This window comes from Clinocottus analis, unplaced genomic scaffold (genome assembly GCF_023055335.1).
Source record: "Clinocottus analis isolate CAN_PGR_092001 unplaced genomic scaffold, fCliAna1.0.p SCAF_4, whole genome shotgun sequence".
NCBI lineage: Eukaryota > Metazoa > Chordata > Actinopteri > Perciformes > Cottidae > Clinocottus > Clinocottus analis.
The window spans coordinates 19,439,838-19,462,011 of NW_027176153.1; the positions used below are offsets into that span (position 1 = coordinate 19,439,838).

The 22,174-nt window shown below is 42.2% G+C and overlaps 1 protein-coding gene across 3 annotated transcripts in view; it reads left to right on the forward strand.

Moving 5' to 3' along the window:
* Window positions 1-342: 342 nt before the first annotated feature.
* Window positions 343-22,174, forward strand: part of dlgap4a (discs, large (Drosophila) homolog-associated protein 4a) — an 81,860-nt gene continuing 60,028 nt past the window's right edge. For all 3 annotated transcript variants that reach the window (XM_068597428.1, XM_068597430.1, XM_068597429.1), the window contains exon 1: window positions 343-629. The gene's annotated coding sequence lies outside the window, so the exon portion shown is untranslated. The remainder of the gene's footprint in view (window positions 630-22,174) is intronic.

Below are 22,174 nucleotides of genomic sequence, written 5' to 3' on the forward strand. Positions count from 1 at the left end.
CCCTTTAAAGTCTCTTGAGTCATCAGAGAGCATCACTCCTCAGACATGACACAGAAAAAAAAAGCCACGCGCGCATGCTGCCTCTGTGCGCAGAATGATTCATCAGCCACCGTTTGCTCACGAGACAGTGATTTCGGGTCTGATAGTTCGTTTTCGGAGCTGAGCGTTTTATGTAGCGGGGCCCTCGGATGCCTATCCCCTTACCCGCCTCCCCCCACCACCACCACCACCACCACCCCCACCCCCACCTCTCTCATCCCGCGTCTCGACGGACCAAACGCTGCTGCAGCAGCATCACCGGCAGCCTCCAAACTGCGTTTTCCCTGCCGCGATGGATCCCTCTGTAAACCGGTGATCTGCGAGCCTCTAACCGGCTGAACTGCTGGCGGAAAGGACCGACGACCGCTGCGAAGATGTGCCATGCAGCCAAGGGATAACCACCAACAACAACTGAAAGAAAATAGACATCTATATGTGCAGCAATGTTATAGGATTCGTCTTGTTTACCTTCCCGAAACAGACACACCGCCGGGGTGACAGTGATATTATACGGCCGACATGTAAGAGCTGGATAACTATTCCTGTGTGACCGACACCCATCTGCAGCTGATCGCAATACAATGAAAAAGGTAAGCTCGTTGTCAGGTTCGGGCTTTAACGTCGGGCGTTGCGGGGTTTCTGTCAAAAAACACTGACGGCTCGATGGGAGCTCATCAGGCTGCATTGTTGCATCGACAATAGCCCTTCTTTTTTTTCCCGGAGTTGAAATTGACGGTTTTGGCCGGCTTTAAATAGGTCGCTCTTCACCTGTCGACTCACCAGTGCGTCCATATAGCTGCAAGATGCCGATGAGTGACTTGTGAATGACGCGTCAACAGCCATGTCAAGTTGACTGCCAAAGAGCCAAAGTCCGTTTACTGAGGATGGCTGGCAACAGGACATGTTTAATGAACTCGGGAAACATTTTGGAAGAGATAACAACTGTGTGTGTGTGTGTGTGTGTGTGTGTGTGTGTGTGTGTGTGTGTGTGTGTGTGTGTGTGTGTGTGTGTGTGTGTGTGTGTGTGTGTGTGTGTGTGTGTGTGTGTGTTGGACGAAGTTATCAAACCCTTGTTTTCCATGATTTCTTTGAGGGGGGTAAACAAAGTTTATTTAGAGTTTTTGAAAAAAAGAAAAGCACATGTCTTTTAAGAACAAATAGGAGCATCTCACTCAGCTTTTAACTCGGTGCAGATTTTGAATTAATCAGTGCTAAATTACCATGTATTTGTACTTGGTTGCATGGCTTCATTTCTTGATGAGTACAAAATCGGAATGGCAGCAGCATGCTCCTTCTCCATCTTCATCTTTGAAGTTTCCACAGTTTTTGCTGCTCAAATATTTAGAAAATAACTGCTTTCTGGTACCAACATGTTGGGTAGTATAGTGAAAAAGATCTTTCTGTGTGGGCCCCTATCCTCTGGATGCCTGAGTGGATATAAAGCACTCTGAGGAAGAGGCAGCATCCGATGGATCAATAGTCAGTTTGTATCGAGGCCTGTGTTTCAGTAGTTGTTGTCGAACACCAGTCACTACAATTAAAAGCCCATTTTGTTATCGTGGAAGCCTGATTAATAATTCATCCGCAGCTCAATGGGACCACAAATCTGCGGATGGCAACACTGAAGGATGTCAGTGTAGCAGCGTACGAGCTTCTGCTGCTGCCGGAGGACTGCAGGCTAATGGGTTTACACGTCCTGATGGAAGCTTAATGCTATACATATTCATTTTTCATTCAGCTGGAGATTTCAAGCACACATATATATATACACACACACACACACACACACACGTACACACACACGTACGCACACACACACACAAATAAAGCCCTGCATTTCCTGTACGAAGCAGCTCTGAGGTGGTGGACTGTCGGCTCTCACTCGGGTGTCAAAGTCATATCTGCTGCCAAGGAGCCAACAGCCGTGGTGATACTGTACCAGAGGAGAGAAAAAAAAACCCAGCTGGCTCTGATCCAGAATGGTGGGTGGGTGTTTTTAAAATATTTTTTTTAAACTGGCTTAGTCAGGGCTACTGCAGGGAGTGATTAGACGAGACGCTGTACAGTATCACACACATCAGCGTGACGTCAAAGGGCACAGAGCTTTAAAAGTCTTCTCACACCAACCCCCCTGTGGAGTCTTGCAATAACTGAACCAGTACTGCGCAAACAGGGATATTGACTACATTAAAGGGGCAGTTCACCCCAAACTCAAAAGCGCACATTTTCCCTCTTACCCATCTTTTGCTTTGGTGTGAGTCGCCTTTAGTTTTGTAGATGCCTGACTAGACATGTCTACCTTCTCTCCGATATAGTAAGACTACATGGGACTCAGCTCGCAGGGCTCAAAGCACCAAAAAACATTCATGTGAAAAACATTTCTCTTTCCAGAAATCATGACGCGGTTACTCAAGACAGTCCACAGACTGATTTTCTGAAAAGCAGTGGCGGCTGGTGACTCGAAGTATTGGTATATTACTAAATACTATGCATACTTATTTTCTCTAAATCCTTCTCCATTATGCATCTATGCTGCTCTCATGTTTGTAGCTTATGTTTTATGGGTGTCTGATGGCTCCTTTTTTATTCTGCTAATCTTTGTGATCAAAACTAAACCGTTTATTTAGTGACATGTTAAAGTAGTTAACGATTTGTGATGTATTTTCTAATAAGCTACTGTCGCCTCACTGCCAGTTTGTCACGTATACAACTAGAGGTAGAGAACTGAAGGTGATGTTTGGACCGACGCAATGTCAATATTGTGTCCTGGTTGTTGATTGGTTGCTTGATTTGGCCCAAGAGACACTGCGGTTGAGTCCAGCACGCTACAGTCCCATCATATCTGAGAGAAGGCCGACATCACTTCGGCTGATATTGCCAAAACAACCTGGATTAACAAATAAAAGGATAGGTAAAAGGAATTTGTGATTTTGGCGGCGGACTGTCTCTTTAACCATTTAGAAACCATGCGCGAAAATCCTCCTGCGCTGATTTTAAGTCCCAGCATGCCCCATTCAGACAATCTTTTGGGATAAAATAAGTTATTTTTCCATTTTTGAACTGAACGACACAGTTGTTTTGACTGAAACTCCTTCCTAACAGGCCAAAGCTTTTCTTTTATTGTGATTTTAGTTGCAGATTCAGATTTTTTAGTTCCTAATCTTTCCAAAAAGGTGTCTTATTGACCGCTCCAGGAGGAATTTTTGGGGAATCTATCTTTTAAAAGTCTTTTTTTGCACTTTGCTGAACAAATACATACAATAAATACAAGTATTGGAATCAATTTGGGGTTCCTACGACGACTTAAACACAGGAGAAAAAGAGGTCTAGAGACAAAATTGGTTTCACAGCTTTCAACGGGTTAAGTTGACATTTAAATTCCTGTCATGCAAACTGTCGGCGTGAATGTTTGAAAAGCATCAGAGAAGGTTGTAGTTGGTGGATTGTGTCCTCTGAAAGCTCTTTACAGATTCAGAACCATGAGGAAGAACATTTATTGTCCTGAAATACACTTTTGAAGCGCTTTAATTTTATGTTTCCTTATTTTTGTATCCCACAATATATTTCAGAGGGAAAGTACTTCAGTAATAGTACATAAGTATTACCATCAAAATGTACTGTACCTAAAGTAACACAAGCAAAATTACTCATTATTCATAATGGAACATTTAATATTATATATACATATATATATATATATATATATATATATATATATATATATATATATATATATATATATATATATATATATATATATATATATATATAGCCTGATCTATATTAATGTATGTACATCACTTTAATGTGGCAGCTAGAAAAGCTGAAGCTCATAATATTACAGCATATTGTATTGATTAGGTTTCGTAAGAACAATCTGAATCTTCCGATATTTCCCTCTTAAAATGTAGAACAAGTATATACTCAAGTACAAGTAAGTTAACATTTTACGGAAGCACAGCATGAGTACATGTAAAAGTTTATTTCCACCACTTTGTTTTATTTGACAACTGTCGTTTCAAATGACTTACTGATTATTACTATATATATATATATATATATATATATATATATATATATATATATACATATATATATATATATATATATATATATATATATATATATATATATATATATATATATATATATATATATAACGCATTAAAGATTAAACTACCCAGTAGAACGTAGTTAATTAGCTGCAGCTCAACCCGCTTCAACCATGAAAGCACTTCCACATTAATGCATCAGTATTATTATCCAGTAATATAACGGACAGCAATCAGCCGATCATTTAAATAAAACATTTAATTGCTTAAAAAAAAAGAAACTACAAGTCAAATAGAAAAAAATGTGTGGGTGCATAAATAAATAACTTCATTAAATCAGTGTATACAGGGAATGAAACACAGTTACACTATAAAATCCCTTTGAAAAAAAAGAGAGTACCTAATCTACAGGCACCACATTTACATTAACATCTATGTACATACGTACAATGATGGGGGGAATATAGCACTTACTATATTATGTAGCTGACTGTTGCCTTTCACTGATACTACTTGTAATACTATTTTGGATGCGGGCTTTTTATTGGAGTATTTTCTACATGGTTGCACTTCCACTTCAGTTAAAAGTCTGAGTGCTCTTTTCCACCACGCCGAGCAAATACTCGACGAGAAGAAGAGGTTTCCATCTTGTGTTTTTAGAAATGGCAGCAAAGCAAAGAGTGTTAAAACCGTGTGTGCGACTTGGTGCGTTAGAGCTTCTGCGTGGTGAGGGCCTCCTGAAGTATGACCGCCCATGCTGGGGCGCGTTAGCCGTTTCATGAGAAGAGAAAGAGCAGAAATGTCACAAGGTATCGGCCTAATTGGCATTTCAATGAAAAGCCCAGTCGCTTCTCTTTTCCTCTTCATCGTCATCTAAAAAAAAAAAAACATACTGTGAAAAAGGATTTGAACAGTAAGTCATGGTTACGTCTTTATGTCTTTTGCTTCAACTTATCGTGATGATTTATACAATCACAACTTCATTGTGTAACTTTTCGGTCCTCCAACTCTGGTTTTAAAGCCAGTTCAATGAATTGTAAATTTTAAAAAGTCAAATGAACTGAATTCTGTGAGTTATGATGATCTGAAAAGACAAACGCTAACGCGTCCGCGGCGCGTGTGACCACGTTTGACGTCGTCTAAAACACTAGATGTATAATTTGGAGCCGTTGTTTCTCTATATTTGCCATAGCAACAAGCCATCAGTGTAACTTGAGTTCAGGCTGCTCCGAGCGGAGCCGTGTGTACACTTCCCGCTCTCCGTCGTCGACGCGTCACAGAGCTCCATCTGATCGGCCGTTGTCTCCCCGCCACCCTTGTAAAAGTTGCGGATGAAAGAGGATTCAAATGGAGAGCAAAATGGTGTGATTTCGTCCCCGGACGAGAGCGACTCAGCTCGCTCTGCGGCACATCGGAGAGAGAGAGATTTTATGATCTCAGTGATGCAGCTCCCGGTCCATCTCATGCAGGAGCTGATGAAGTGTTTGCAGGTGATTAAAGTCTGCCTCCTCCGACGCTGCTCTGTGCTGCTGAGTCAGTGACCTTTCCTGCCATCGGGGTCACTCTGCTCAATAATCTCCTCCTCTCCTCCTTTCTTTTCTCCTTGCCATTCATCTCCTCTCTTTTTTTTCTCATCTCATCTACCTCCCATCTGTTTTCCCACCTTTCTTCTCCTCTCTCCTCTCCTCTGTTTACCTGATCTCATCTCCATCATCTCCTTTCTTTTAGTCTTTTATTACCCTCCTCCTTTTTTCTCTTTCCTCTGTTCCTCCTTCCCTTCCTTACTCTCCTACTCTCCTCCTCTCGTCTCCTTTCCTTTGTCTTTACTCCTTTCTTTGCCATTCCTCTCCTGTCCTTCTAACTCCTCACTGCTCCTCTCCTTTTTCTTCTCTCCTGTCCTTCCCTTTACTTTCATTCTCTCATATCCTCTCCTCCTCTCCTCTCATCCTCTCCTCTCTTTTCTCTTCTCCTCGCCATTCCTTTTTTTCTCATCTCATTCACCTCCCATCTGCTTTTCCCTCCTCTCTTTTCCTCTCTCCTCTCCTCTGTTTACCTCCTCCTCTCATCTCATCCTCTCCTTTCCTTTAACCTTTTCTTACCCGTCTCCTTTTTTTCTCTTTCCCCTTTTCCTCCTTCCCTTCCTTCACCTCCCTGCACCTGACCTCTCCTTTTTCCTCCACTCTCCTCCTCTACTGTTTTCTCTTCTCCTTGCCATTCATCTCCTCTCTTTTTTTGCTCATCTCATCCACCTCCCATCTGCTTTTCCTTCCTCTCTTCTCCTCTCTCCTCTGCTCTCCTTTTGCTGTTTTTAGCAGTGTTCTTAAGGACAAACACTTTCAATACGTCACAGCGAACAACCGTCTTTCCTCTTTTGCATCTCGGTATTCGTCCACTCCAAGTTCCACTTCTTGTATAAGAGCTCAAAAATAGCAACCACTGTTTTACAGTCGGCCCCTGACAAGCATCTTGTTATCTCGCCTGCATGGGTCATTTTACAATAAGTCTCTGCCTGGGCTGCGTTTCTCTGAATGGATCCTCTGACACAAATTTGCATGTTAAGCTGAACGCTCCTCACCAGGGACGATTAATCAGCACACAGCGATTAATGAATCTGCGTCCCCCGGGGATTAATTATGTCTCATGTGTCCAATGTGAGGAGGTCCCAGAAACAGCTGTTTGTACATGTCAGTGTCGTACGGCAGTCCATATTTTTCAGTCAACTTACGAAAGAATTATAGCCTTTCTCGGGGATATTAAACATTCAAATTGGGTTTAAATCACGCGGCCATTTGTTGATGAAGATTTGGCTTATTTGTTCCGCTCGCGGTTTACAATCATAATACAACAAGAAACTATATACGCGGACAAGGAATGAAGCAGCCTTGATGAGGAAGCCGCCGCACACGACTCGTAGAGGCGTTTGCTGTGTGAGCGAAGAAGCTCCACAGAAAAGCGTCAAGGATGCTGCAGAAATAATGCAGGGTGATTTTCAAAGCTCTGGGATGTTTTGTTTCGCCACTACAAAGAGAATTTCTATAACCTTTGCTTGAATTTCTGGGGCACTTCTCGGTGATTGTGTCCGTGGGTGGTTTGTGTGCATACATAAAAATACTTTTTTGGACAGGGACAAGGCTCGCAGGGTTTCATTTGTAATATATCCACTGCCCTTGAATCACAAGTTGGCTTTAATTACTTCCCTGCAAATATAAGAAAACCGGTGTTCAAAACATATTTTTGCCGTTTGGAAAACCTGCTTTCCCTCTGGCAGGTCTACAGCAAATGCATAAATTCACATCCATCGTCCAGAGAACTGCAGGAAAAACATATTGACTTCAGTGTGTTGATGGACCGAGCATGTGGGAACATTGCGGTAACAAGCGTGCAGACAAGATGGGAAGGGAAAAATCCTTTTTTATCGGGAATTATTACGTTCTCGCTGCATTGTGCAGAGAAAAATGCATGAATCCCCGACTCCAACCAGCAGCAACATTCCCTCTTATTAACGCCAAGTGAAATTGATTGTGTGTCTTCATTAATGTCATATGTCTCACTTCGCCGACAAGTGATCAGTTCTCTTAGCTGAAATTTCCGCGTGTCGCTTCACCACGAGGTCGCCGGTTTGCGCGCACAGCGAGCTCGATAGGGAGTCAGAGAGCAGATCTGAGCCCTCTGAAGATTAACGCCACAGGATGGCCGCCTTCTGGCTTCTGCCTCCGATTACATTCGCTCAAACTGAGACCCGACCCCGGGTTCGGTTTGCCCCGTGTGTGTCACAGCCTCGGCCCCCCGAGCGCCATATGGACGCCACATCTCGCAGTCGCAGACGCCGTCACCGCTTCTTCTCTCCACCGTTTGACACGCATGGCTCCACATTGTGTTCATGGGGGGGGGGGTCGAGGTCAATAGAGGTCACTAACTCACGTGACTAAGACCGATGTAGATTTGTACAAATTCAAACAAAGGATCAAACCCAAAGAGTCTGTGTCATAGGGAATGTCAAAACTTCAGGTAACACTTTTCCCCTGAGCTGGACATATGGCAACCACAACGCAACATCTGGATTGTGAAAGTTCCTCACGCCTTCGTGATTCAAACGTTTCATCCCACATTACCCATGCGGAAGAGATCGTCAGAGTGTACCAAAAAAAAAATAAAAATCTAGGTCTTCATGTGCTAAAAATGTTCCCCTCTCATTAGTAGGCTTTTAATTTTAAAGAATCTCCTGTATCCCAAGGAGGACAATGACCTTTAATATGTTAATGTGACTCTACTGCGACAGCAGCAACCCGGCAGTCGCTATCCTACTGCCATTAAATGATTTACCCACCTCAAAACACACACACACACACACACACCCACATAAAAAGGGCCGTCCTTGGTGCATACAATGTGTATCTGTCGTGCCAAGAGATGGCAGGAAGCATCAAACCCAACAACCGACTGAAAACCTTCCAGCGCTTCCACTAGCATTTACCGTCCACGCTAACTGGTAATGTAAAGATTCAAGGTTGATGTGCGCTTTCACCGACACTTCGACATACAAGTCAGTACACACACACACACACACACACACACACACACACACACGGCATTTCAGTTTGAGGATTCCAGGAAGCAATACTGTCGCTCTTTGTGAACCGCAGATTAAACTAAGCTTGAATCGGAGACTCTCGCTTTGATTTAATCCTGCCTGTGCGCACACTGATCTCGCATAATAACGCGAAGTCGCCGGCGTAGCTTGAGATAACGGAAAAGTTAGAAAACTGCAGGCGTTTAATAACTTTCAGTTGTAGCGTGCATTGAGTGCCAAAACCATCAACACACGTACTCGACTCCTAGAAATGACGTCGGAACCTACAACTCATCTGTTTAGTCGAAAGATGTTGTGTAACGTTAGTGACACGTGGGTTATGCTCAGCGACGACTTTTCTTTTAAGGAAGGAAGTTCTATGTTTTTGAGCCGCACGCAAAAAAAACCCTTAAAGTTTTAATGTGGTTTGAGTGCCAAAAAATAACCGTAAAAAGACTTAAATCATGTTTTAGTCGTGATTATTGGAGTTGATAATGTTGGGAAAACTATTTTGTCATTAATGTGATGTGTTCAATACGAACATTTGCTACTTAAAAAATATGTTAATTTAATCTAATTTCTTTGTTCAGTACTAATTATCTGATATTCACTAGGAGCCATATCATTGACTAGTTGTGTTTGTGTGCAACAAGTATTTATTCTCCTTTTAGTTTTGTTTTGGCCTCCACCAACTCAGGAAAATATCCGACTCTTTAGCTGCTCAACACTCCAGTATCTTCAATTCATTGATTAGTTGTCAACTTTTTTAATTCATCAGCAACTATTTTGATAACTGATTAATTGATTTGAGTCATTTTTTTAATGACTCAACCCCCTCGTCTCTCGTGAACTACTTTAGTAACTGGCAACCTCTGTCGGGTTCAGGGGAGACTCTCAAGTGCACCCCGCACAGCCCCTTCGCTGTCAGGGCCACAAAGAGTCAAGAACAACATCCAACCTCCTGACATTACACACCCGCATCCCTTCATCACACACACACACACACACACAAACTTTGACCGTAGCTGGAAGGAGTTATCGTGCACTGTGTCATCCTCAGCGGTGAGGCAATTTGAAGCCTGTCTCCCTTTTCACAGATAGATACAACACGTCCCCGAGGACCGCTAAGCACAAACGCCCTCATGATCACTCACCCTCGCTGTAACCTTGAAGCTAAATAGAACAGTTTGACACAGGGTGTGTGCTACTATTTTTATTTTTATTCATAAAGTGTTTGTTCCTCAGCGCATCTGGATGCTGCAACTTCGCCTCATATGAGAGTTTATACCTGCGACTATATATACAGACAACTGTATTTTATCATCTGTGTACTCCTGAGGGTGTTTCAATTTGCTAAACATTGTGTTTCATTCTTTGTTAATCCCTCAGGCGTAAATCCTCCCAAACTAAGTGCGATACACTATCCGGCGCTCTCCGTTTTATCTCAGCGATTAGCATTGCGAGAGATTTGCATGACAATGCGGTCCCATCTTCACACTCTTAAAAACTTAAAACGGCATCGGCACACGCGATTGTCGGCCCGTGTTTGTGTGCTCCGGTGTACTCTCAACATATATTATTCATGGTGCATTCATTCGTTGCCCAAAGTGGAGCTCGTTGTGTTTAAGTAGCACTCAAAGTCACAGATCTTGACATATGAGCACCAGACATTCATTATGCAGCCTCCTTGTATGTTGTACACGGCATGACACAATGAATATTCAACACACTAAATAATATCTATGAATCAACCGCAGTGTTTAATAGATGTATGTGTTCCCTGTTCTTGACATCAGAGCTGTGTGTTTTCACCGGATTCAGAGAGAAGATGTGTGATGTAAGAGAGAAACTTGTATTGCTCTGCCACTGCGGCAGGATTAGCAGCACCGCCGAGGAACTGACTTCTGCAATTCCTCTGCTGTCTTGAGTGCGTGTGTGTGTGTGTGTGTGTGTGTGTGTGTGTGTGTGTGTGTACCTAAACCTCTCAGTCGCTACAGCCGGCTGTCTGTATTGCTTAGAATTTCCTCGACATGACTTGACCTACGGTCTCTTTGTCATCCTTCGTGGAGCGTCATTCTCAGAGGCGGGTCACCCTGAGCTGTAAATTCCTCTCCGTGCTAACTGCAAGACAGCAGGAACGGCCTCCGTCCCGACCGAGGGTATACGTCCTTGTTTGTGTTTCCACAGGCGGCGCGCCTTTATTGTAAACACCGCTGTTGCATAATTCACACCAGGAGGGAGGCCAGCTGTTCCCGAAGACTGGCAGGTAAATGGGGGCAGCGAGATGCTCCTGAGCCTCAGCAGGAGGCTGGAGGGCGAATCCAGGATGACTCGGAGATGTAATGCAGTTCCAGCCTTTCCCCAAAGGGACCCTGTCTGGAAATATGAATGTAGGTCTTTCATAAAGGAGCCGCCTCTTCCTCTTGAACGCGATGCATCTCAGCGGCGCTGTAGTCGAGCATTAGCGGCTGACTAATGACAGAAACGGTCCTCTCTGATTTGCCACCTGCATGGAGAGCATCTGCCCGTCAACACGAGGCAATCTAACTGGTTATTAATCTGCTGCTGGTGGTGATGAATCTCATCTGGAGAATTGCAAGGGCTCCCAAAGGTCACTGTTTGCACTCTTGCTTCCTCTCATCCCCCCGTCTCTCCTTCTAATCTCTTCGACTTTAATTTGTACATCACACAGGAGCGCATGCTTTTAGAGTAAATACAATCATGCTCTGGTGTTGCATTTATTTTCTGTCGTGCAGGCTGAGAAAAAAATCCCTGAAGTTCAGCTTTGTTTTGACTGGTTGGATTTGAGTGACACGTGTTGGTGGTTGGCTCTTAACAAATACAGAGAATGAAGAAAACACAATGCATAATGCAAATATAAATAGTTTACACATTGATGCTTCATTTTGCACAGCTTCAGCATTTCGACATCACATCTTTGTCGTTAAACAAACATATATATGGTAACGCCCGATTTGCCTCAAAAATCAATGAGAGACTGTTCTCGTGAGAAGCTGCAGTCTTTTCAAAAAGCAAAGACAAACAATGTATTGTGTTGTTGTTCATTTAGGAGGACTTGTTACTACAGGTATGACCAAACCTTTTGGATTGTGGGTCATATACAAAATAAAATAGGCAGAAAACTAGACCAGAAAACCCCATGTACCACAGAAAATAAAGGTTCTGTCAAACTAAATATGCAACACTACTAAACAGTTTTCATATTAACTCAGTAAGACAGATATACAGTAAATAGATCTGAGCAAATATTGGTTTCTGTTCATGGTCTAAGTGCCCACTTAAAAGATTGCGACGCAAAGTATATTAAATGTAAGATGAAAATCTGTAAGTGTAATATTTACATGAAACAAACCGAGAAAGCAGGCATGCTGCTCCAGGAAGTTACGATAGAGATAATGTCTCTAAATTCAGTCAACATCTAGTGTTTGAACAAGGCAGTGCAATGCACATACAATGCAATTCATGATATGCTCAAGACGTAGTGCAGTTGATTTTTTTTTCTGGAGTTTGGCCACTTCAGTGTTACGATGATGCACAATGAACCCAAAGTATTTGCAATACTCAAAACATCAACAAGTGTTTCAATAAGTTAAATTCAAGATAACAAATCCATCAAGCTTGTAAAAGACCTTTCTCAATAGTATTTATTCTGATTCGCAGAATATGATCCTCTCCTTTCAACATAGTGTATTTGATTAAAGATTGGATCAAAACTGTGTCGCTGTACTAAATTAAGTCATTTTTAGAGCGCAAGTTCATTTCTCTTCAAATGTTTTAACTTCTTGCTCACACACCAGATAAAATATTAAACTCTTTACACACTCAAGTAGCTTCAACAAGCCATTGTATTTGACTTGTCGTGCTTCTTATAGTGATGATACTGAATGAAAGATGGTGTTTAAGTCTTGCTGTCGCGCTGCTTTTTTAACCTTTGTATGGTGCTCCTTTTTTTGTTACTCAGCAGGTGTTGTGGGTCTGTCCACCCGCTGTATTTTGGGTCTTTTAATTCAACACTGCAAACAATTTTGCATTAAAATACTCAACAGATGTTTTCTTCATCCCAATTAGAAGCAATATAAACAGCAAATATGGTGAGTTAGCTTAGCTGTCTGGGCTGAGCAGCTCGTTTTTTTTAATAAATAAAGACCTGTTTATTTATCTCTATCAAGTGTTGCTTGTTAGACCTCGAGGAGAGAAAACAAACTCAGTCGTGGATTCATTCAGTAATTTGTAATGGAATATCAGACGGCCTGCGCTCCGCCTGCGGCATATTCCTGAACTGACTTAGGAGCAGCGGTGGTTGTTCCTCCGGTAACAAGATCGATGTGTGGCCGTTGTCGGGGCGGTGTTGTTGTGAAACGGTGCGCAATAGATTTGTCAAAAATGCTTCAAAGGTTGAGAGGATTGAGATGGAAAGAGAATTGAGCGAAGCACTTTTTTTTTTTTCCTCTTTCCTGAACGACGGAGAGAGAGGAGGGCTTTTTTCTCCGTGAGGCAATATGCTCTCTGGTCGAGCTGTGTGATTGTTTCTGGCCGATCCTCCTGCATACGCCTGGTCACTGCGCCGCGTAGAGTCTCATTAGTATGGGTGTCAGTGCCTCTCCTTCAGCTGAACCTACCATGGCACTACTGTAGTAGAGCCGCTCGCCCGCCCGCCTGCCGCATTGTCCCTGGATGGCCGACGTGAGGCTGCCAGCTCTCTCTCCTCCCGAGGACGACTGAAATGTGGGCGAGTGTCAGAAGCTGAATGTCATGATTTAAGCAAAAGGAGGTGTGTGTGTGTGTGTGTGTGTGTGTGTGTGTGTGTTGTTGCAGAACAGCGAAGCATGTTTTGCGTGGCAGTAAAAGGAGCAGGGAACATGAGAGAGGCCTTTATCATACAGCGCGAACAAATGTGAACTCAAAGTCTGCGTTACACTGAAATGTCACGACTTAACACGTTGAAAACTGTGGAACCAGTTTTAGCTCTTTAGACCCCTTTTTTCCATGTGTTTAAGTCGTTATATGAACCTCAAATAAATTACAATAGTTGTGTTTATTGTATGTATTTGTTCAGCAAAGTCTTAGTTTTATATCTGCCAAAAAAATCACTTTTAAAATGTATTTCGATCGTAACTATGAACATCCAGCATGATATGAGCCAGATTTCCCAAAAATGCCTCCTGGAGCGGTTGATAAGACACCTATTTGGAAAGATTAGGACCAAAAAAATTGGAATCTGCAACAAAATTTACAATAAAAAAGTCCAAAAACTGTGTCGTTTTGTTCAAAAATGGAAAAATATGTATTTTATGCCAAAAGATTGTCTGAATGGGGCATGCGGAGACTTAAAATGGACGCAGAAGGATTTTCGCGCACGTTTTCCAAAAGGTCATGGGCTACAAATCTATATTCAAATGCGTGTGAGAGGAAATGCACAAATCCTCTGTATTTTATATATATAGTGTGTATGTTGAAGCTTGTAGTTGAAGTATACAATACACACCAATGTCCAGCTTCGATTCAAGGCCCGAGATGTCATACCCATCTCTTTCTCTGCCCTTGTTTCCTTTCTCTCTTTAGCCTTTCAAATACAGGCAAAAAAAAACAATGACTAAAATAAATTGTAATAAAAAGAAATCAGCTGACCTGTGCTTTTGAAGAAGATGATCTCTTATGTGTAGTTTTCATATTCTTCTTCAACTGGTCTCTGGTCAACGAGGAAAGACTGCATTTTAAATACATGAATTTCATAATGCACAATAGAGAAGAAAGAAATGTGGAGAGCGTTTTGCAATTAGACCCAGTTGGAGAGTCTTGGGTGGTTCTCTGATACTCGGACAGCAACTAGAAGAAGAGCTTTTGTGCGTCCGCGTGAGCGAGAGCTCGCCGTTCGCATTCTGTTGCAGGTCGTTGTTGTTGTGCAACATATACACAATGCAACAATAGCCTCGGTGATGTGCGTTCAAAGTGTGCACGGCCTCGTTGTTTCGTCGTGGCTTCCGATGAAATCTTGAATATCACGCATCGAGCCTGTCTCGGTCCACAGCGTGATGCTGGAGAGCGAGGCGGGAGAGTGTGTGGGTGGGAGTTTCCGGGGCAGACGGGACCCCCAGACCGCCAACGGGTATTTCTCACAGAACGGTGGCAGTGATGCCACCGTTAGCGCAGAGGATCCGACTGAAGATCTGGACGATGATGAGACGAGGAGCGGTATTCATGGTGCGCCCAGTGGACGGGACCGTGGGCGCTGCATGTGATGCAGACTGGAGGAGAAAATGGAGGAGGAGGGTCGCTCCGTTCATTATTTAATTACAACTGACAGCAGAGAGAAAATACCGTGTTTAGTTGACAGCAATGATATCATTGTCTTTTGGAGGTCGTGATAAAGAGTCAGAGTCAGCTGTTTGGGGGGATAAGCTGGAGAGCGAGAGGTTTTTGAATGATGGATAGCTTAAAAAGAAAGTCTTCCTGACTTCTGCTAAGCTGTGTGTGTGCACAACTGGCAGCTTCGCGTGGTTGTTTGTTCACCTTGACAGATTTTTATGTTGCTGTATCTCCATTCTTTCCCCGAAGAAGAATCACAGGTGGTGATGTACAGTTACGACACAAGGACAAAGCTGACAACGCTGAAGCAAAGTGACGTCGTTCAGAAGATCTAATACCTGTCTCGCAACGAAACATATGTGTTTGCGAGACGGCCGATGCTTTTGGGAACGGAGAAAAGGACAACATAAGAAGAGTGTGAAAAGGAGACATCTGGAGCATGCGCTGAAAAATAACAACCAGAGAAGGAAAGAAAAAGACAAGCCAAGACAGCCTGTGGTCGGCAATCTCAGTTGATTGCAAGGGAGCAAACATCATCACGGATTGGGAAGAAACCAGAACTGACTCGTCATGATGTAACAAGATGATTTAGCTTGGGCTTTAAGGAATGAACGGTTTGACATTTTTGGGAAATGCTGGTATATTTCTTGCCGAAAGTTAGATGAAAAGATTTATACAACTTTCTGAATGGAAACATGAAGCAGCAGCCAGTTTTCTTAGCATATGTAATGGTAACAGCTGACCTGACTCCATATACCAATCACCAATTAACATTTTATTTGTTTTATTTGTTCAAATCTAAGCGACGTCTTAGAGTGTCATTGCAGCAACCAGCGCAGACATTTTAAAAAGTTACCTGTAGGAGTGATAGAAGGCAGGTTCTGTTACCTGTGGACAGAGCCAGGCTATCTGTCTCCCCTGTTTACAGTATTTGTGCTAAGCTAACCTAAGCTAAGCCTGCTGATGAATCCCAGAATGCACATTTAACTAAATGTCAAACTGCTCCTTGAAAAGTAACAATCCACAAATAATAAAATATATTTGAGTAGTTGAGAATTTTATGATTAGGCCTGAAGATTTAAATAGAGACTATTAACACGACTTTCAGTTTAATAGTCAGCACCTGAAATATCTACTTGACTTGCAAAAGATAGCTCCAAAACACATGATCTTTGTCTCATTCAACCAAACTACAGCGGCTCTTTCGTGATCTACTGTCTGACAGATGGACGAACCGGCTGCTGGCCTTTCATAAAGAGCCCTCATTGGGACCTCAAACTCAACCTGACGGGCTTTCAAACTCCTTGTTCAAAGCATTAAAGTAAAGTGAGGTTGATACTGGCAATGAACGGGAGGAAAGGATGATTGTATAAGCATCTAAAAGAGCTGAGTGGAGGGATGTTTATGCACTCTCTCTCTGTGCACTCAGAGCCATTGTCCTTTGTCCCTCCTCGAGGCCAGAGGATAAACTCTCCTCTCACTCCCTGCTGCTATGTCATCACTCTCTGGCCTTCATTCAATCAGTGTGACAATAAGATGCAAAAAAAAAATAAAAAAAAAATGCACTGCCTTTGCAAAGTCACCTGATTACGTAATGTTCTGTTTTTAGTCTTCACAGCATCGGCTCATTGATTCACGTGTCGCCGTGCTTTAAAAAAAAACAACGACACGCAACACAGGAAATGGCAGATAAAACCTGTTATTATTAGAACTTTTACTTCCAGGTCCATTGACGTGATATTATCACATGAATCGGTAGACCGTGTTTGGCTCTGCTGTGCTGTGATTGCGCCGAGGCCCCGCTGCGTGGTTTGCCATGTTCCTGCTAGATCGAACTTTTGAGATATCCAATTTCCACCAGTCGTCATGGTTTCTTAGACCCTCCTCCCACCTGCTCCATGTGGACGCACGCCGCCACGGGAGTGAGAGGTTTTTTTTCTTCTTTTTTTTTTTTTTTTTTCTTCCAGCCATGACTCTGAGACACTGACACCCGCCCATTCTGTTCCTTTTGCTCGCAATAAGACATATTGACGTCTTGTCTCAGTGTCTTTGATAATGCATTTGGTCCTGGAGGATAAGAGGCCCATGCATCACGCTCGACAGATCTGTCTCTCAGCGGTCTCACATCATCACTTATATTCTCTCACTCTGTACAATCACTTTCGTCTTTGGCACTTCCACACATTTCTGTTTACCTACTTTTATTTTGCACTCTCTGCTGGCATTTTGTACTATCTTAAACACTCCCTCTTCATTGTCTCTCTCTCTCTTTCTCTCAAGGGTTTCTCCTTGACTCTGCCCTTGTTACTGTCTCTTCCTTCTTTTTAATGTTCTTGCCATCCTGGCAACCGAGTCCGTCGCACTGAGAGACTTGTCTCAAATTTCAGTTTGACTCAGACTTTGTCCTTTCCTCCATGTAGCTACCTAATAACAAAAGTGTTCGACGTTCCCCTCCTTCTCGTCTTGCCTGGACGAGATGGGAAATGGAAACACCTGATGGAAAAATGTATTTAAAAATCAGGGAGGCCTAGTTTTTGTAAATTAGCAGCTTTAGCGACTCCTGGGAGGAAACAGGGCTGGACAGGCTCATTTGTCACCAGCTAAAGCCTTAAAGGCAGAGTGGACAAAGAGCAACAAGTGTATATTACACTGAGGAAAATGTCAGCTTAAGTAATGGAGGTTGTTGTATGGTGATGAGGTTGTGATTAATTTCTGTTGATGCTGCCATCGCGCTGATGAAGATAAGCATGGTGGTGAAATTCACCGATTAATCTCTTTCTAAATTGCTGACTAAACCTTTTTTTTTTACCAGACAGCAATCGCAGCGTAGCAGGCTGTCAGGCTGTCAGGCTTTATATTTTAGTTTTGAATCAGTTTAAATTTCAATAGTTTGTGGACTTTGACCTTGTTTACGAATAGCACATCCACAGTATGGAATTTGAGGCTAATTGTTAGCTGCTCTTTTTTTTTTCTTAGCGTTAGCTGGGATAGCCTAATGTTTGCCAAACAAATTGGTTAGTGATCATCCTAGAAACAGTTCTTCTTGAAATGCTAAAAGTGGTTTGTTCTCTTTCAATAACAAACCAGATATGTTTTCTTTTAAATAGTAATTGTACGTGCTTTCTTACCATACATACAATAGGACTTAAATTATTTCCATATAGGCTACATGGACAACACCAAATATAGTGATTGTAACTATCTTAGCGTACGTTAGCTGAATTTGCTAGCTAGCTAGAGCTGATAAAACCTGCCACAATAGGACTTTAATTATTTCCATACACATGGATCATGCCAGAGCAGGTGATTTTGACTATCTTTGCTTATGTTAGCTGAAATAGCTAGCTAGCTAGAGCTGATAAAACCTGCCACTGACAGCTGTAATTCCAGCCAACAAACTCCAGAGTCTTGGGCTAGAAATGAGAAGCCTGCTTCAGGCTCCCTGCCATCCAGCATTGAGCGGTAAATCTACCCTTGTTATCGTTGTAAACTGTAAACTGCATGTGTGCCTTGTGTGTGTGGGGGGGTGGGGGGATATGGGTCTTGACACCTTGTTTCTGTGCTTGTTAGTATTTTAAGTGTTTGTATTATACTTGTAGTTGGACGTACAGGCCGCACTTTAAAGAAAATTGCACAAAGAGATCGATTCTCCAAAACTCATCAGTGTCGGTTCTGGCCGGGTTTGATTCATGGGCCACCCTCTTTATTGATTGAGCCCGCTTTGTTCTGAGATCAAGGCCTCCCCCCTCCACTGACTCAACATGTGCTCACAATTTGCATTTTCTGTTTTATTATCAAAGACTACTCAGCACGCTGGCACCCCAAAATGCTGATCCCTGGTTCTGAGTGATGTATCCTTGAACAAGGAAAGTGTAACTTTTGCATTATGTATGTGCTTGCTGTTTGGTATGCAAATAGTCAACATTATTATTTTCCCCCATGACATATGGCTGCTCTCATCCCCAGTGCTACACCATGACTGTCTGTGATACAGTACACTTTTATTTGATTCCCAATTAATTAGAATAATGATGCTAATGTGTTTTGAATGATAGTATTTGCAAGTCACCTTGGAGAAAATATCATCTCAGAAGTTTTAAAAAATAGTTCTGTTTGATTCAAATATTTGGAAAGTTGTTTCTTCCACTTCATTAATATGCTTAAGAACGCACCTCTTTATTTCATCAACACTCACCAACAGAGAACACTCAGATGCCCGTTTCTCTTTTAACAAGCAGTTTATCTCTTAATGTAACCAGCAAATCTGCTCGCCAGCTGAAACCACTGCGGGATCCGCATGCATTTTAAGTAAATGTGAATCATTACGTTTAACTAACTAGTCAGCTAACCAGCTTACTCGTGGCGAGTTATTTGCTGATCAACCCTTAGCGCTGACGTTGGGAGCGATTCCATGCAGCTCGACTCTGCAGTCACATGTCATGAATCACAGAGGGGTTTTTTTTCTACCGTCTAAAGTTTTATGTTTATCTGTTTCAAACTGATTGAGGAAAAATATGTTGTCCTTAATTGAACACATGTGATTTAAACCCATACGCCATATTATCTTTAATATGAGCACAATTAACACAAATCAAATGGTGAGCTTGACAACAACATGAAGAATAACACAATTAATGATCCATATATCATCCGCTCCGTATTAAATAGTTAATCTGAATACATGCAGCCTCATTTATATTTTATTTTACTTTAGCATACATTTCCAGACATTAATCTTTCACATAAAAGAAGACATGCAATGAAATACATAAATTAATAATGAAATAGAAGCACATTCAGCCATTGAATGCTAAAAATGAGCCTGTTCTCTATTCTGCATAAGGGGGCTGTAAACATGGCCGCAGCCCAAAGGGTGGAATCACTGCAGTAACAATAGCTGTCAGATTATCAGTTTAAGCCAATGCCACTTTGAGATTTCAGCACACAGCTGTATCATATTCTTTGATTATTGGTATTAGAGCAATACAAACGGCTTCTCATTTTTTTTTCCGGTTTGTAATCCTCTCAATATAAAATCTCACTTTAAGCTCATGAAAGGCCAATGGTCTCGATGTCAGACGACAATGCCGAATCCTACTAAAAGGGATAATTGAATTCCTCTATAGTGGTTGTTCTGTCCTTAAAACGAAAGGACCTTCATCTACCTAAACAAATATATTTATATTATATTATATTTAAGAGATTCAAGATATTTGAGACATAATCATAGGATTTACTCATGAACTCTGTCTGACACATACATCTCGCAAAAATAAATGCACACCCTTTTGTATTACACGTGTAGTCACAGTGTCTCTGACACGTCTCGCCGGAATTACAGGAAAACAACTTTCTGTAAATACAATAAATACTAATTTTCAAAGTTTCCCCATTCACATTAAATTGTTGAATAATAATATAATTAATTATAATTATAATTAAATAATACAATAAAACTGCATTAACATATTTTTTAAACCATTTGGAGGCAGTGGAAACAAGCTGTAAAACCAGAATATTGACTTATTACCTAACAAAGGTGGTATGGAAAATGTGTATGCAAAAATGTGCTTATTTGCACATCTAGCATCAGGAGAATATTAAAATGAATGAACGTGACTCCAATATTTACTGTTTTTGGTCTCTTTTGGACTCCTGAAAACTCTCAATGTCATTACTTGCTAAATGCTCCAGCATGTTAACTAGCTAGATGCTAACTAGCTTTAACTTTGACAACAGATACGGATGAGAAAGCAACAAGAGTGAACCAAAAATAAAGCGAGGAGCTCTAAAAAGACCAACAACAACAACAACAGTGAGCCAAAAGACAGTAAAACGCTCGTAAAACAGAGAGGATTTGCAGTCGTTTGATCATTCTCTGTGTTTTTCTCTTTCACCAGCAGCTAATCAGCTCTCGTTACTGCTAATAACTGTACATCCATGTTATGCTACACGTGTACTCGTAGTGGAATATGTGAAAAATCTGAATAAGACAGCTCAACAATTTGAATCTGCTTTGGATACCAGTGACATGCTTTGACATCAATCTGATATTTTCTTTGTAATATTTCATGAATCAGTAGATCACAGCCAATTGATCATCTGACGAGAGCGCACCAATTACAACGCCCGTGACGACTACTTCCCTCCAATATGTGTAATCCGGACTCTAATGTCCAGATGATTTGTATTGATCGGGGCATTGCTCACTGTCCCGTCGGTGTTTACTATTCCTTCATAAAGATATAACTCAGCGGCAGTGTAGACAGCAATCCAGTGAGAGCAGCGACTGCGCATCAATTTAGCAAATTCAGATTCCTCTCATGACGGGTGCGAGCACCACCGGTGCGGTTGGTTGTAGTTTTTGACACTAGCTCGTAGTGTGAAAGGCTTGGTGATAAGCTGTGTAACCCAATGTTCCTCCTCCTTCTGTGTGTGTGTGTGTGTGTGTGTGTGTGTTTCGGTGCAGCTGGCCTGACAGCAGCATGATGGCTGTGTGTGATGGAGTGCTCACAACTGGCCGACCCGAGTAATGAGAAGTGCATGGCTGCAGCTGATACTCCGGGCCTGGCTCCACCGTAAATGGATCAGCACGCATGCACCCAACCTCGCCCCCGATGCAATAAACTTAAAACACTTTAGAGGACGCTCATATCACTTCATTTATCAAGCTTCTTTTTTTTTTGTTGTTGACCCCCTTTGCCACCGTGAGCAGGATTCACGCGGGATGCTATCAAGGCTTTAATGGCATAAGCCTCTTCTTCCCTTTGTCAGGGATATTGACCAATGTTTCATAAATGTTGCTGTGGAAAATTGACCAGTTTAAGAGGATTGCACCCCAAGGAAATGAATTGATGAATTCTTCTTCTATTTGTCACGTCCGTTGCTGTTGCTGTGTCGAAGCTTGCATGTAGTTCCCGTGGTCACGCACACGGCGGTTCAGACTTCAGGCCTGATCTCACTGTCAGATCAATACGCTGTTCGGAGCCGTCTCCTGGGTGTCGTCCGCTAGAAGCCCTTTGGCGACCCTTGATGGGGAAGGGGAGGAGGGCTTCAGTACATGGAGAGATAGTGAGAGTGGTTAGTGTGGCAGACTGTGGTTGAGTCCGTCCAGTGATCGTTGCTTCCTCGAGGCTTGATGGAGCCAGTATGACCGAATCAGTTAGTGCAGGATGTTGCTTCAGGT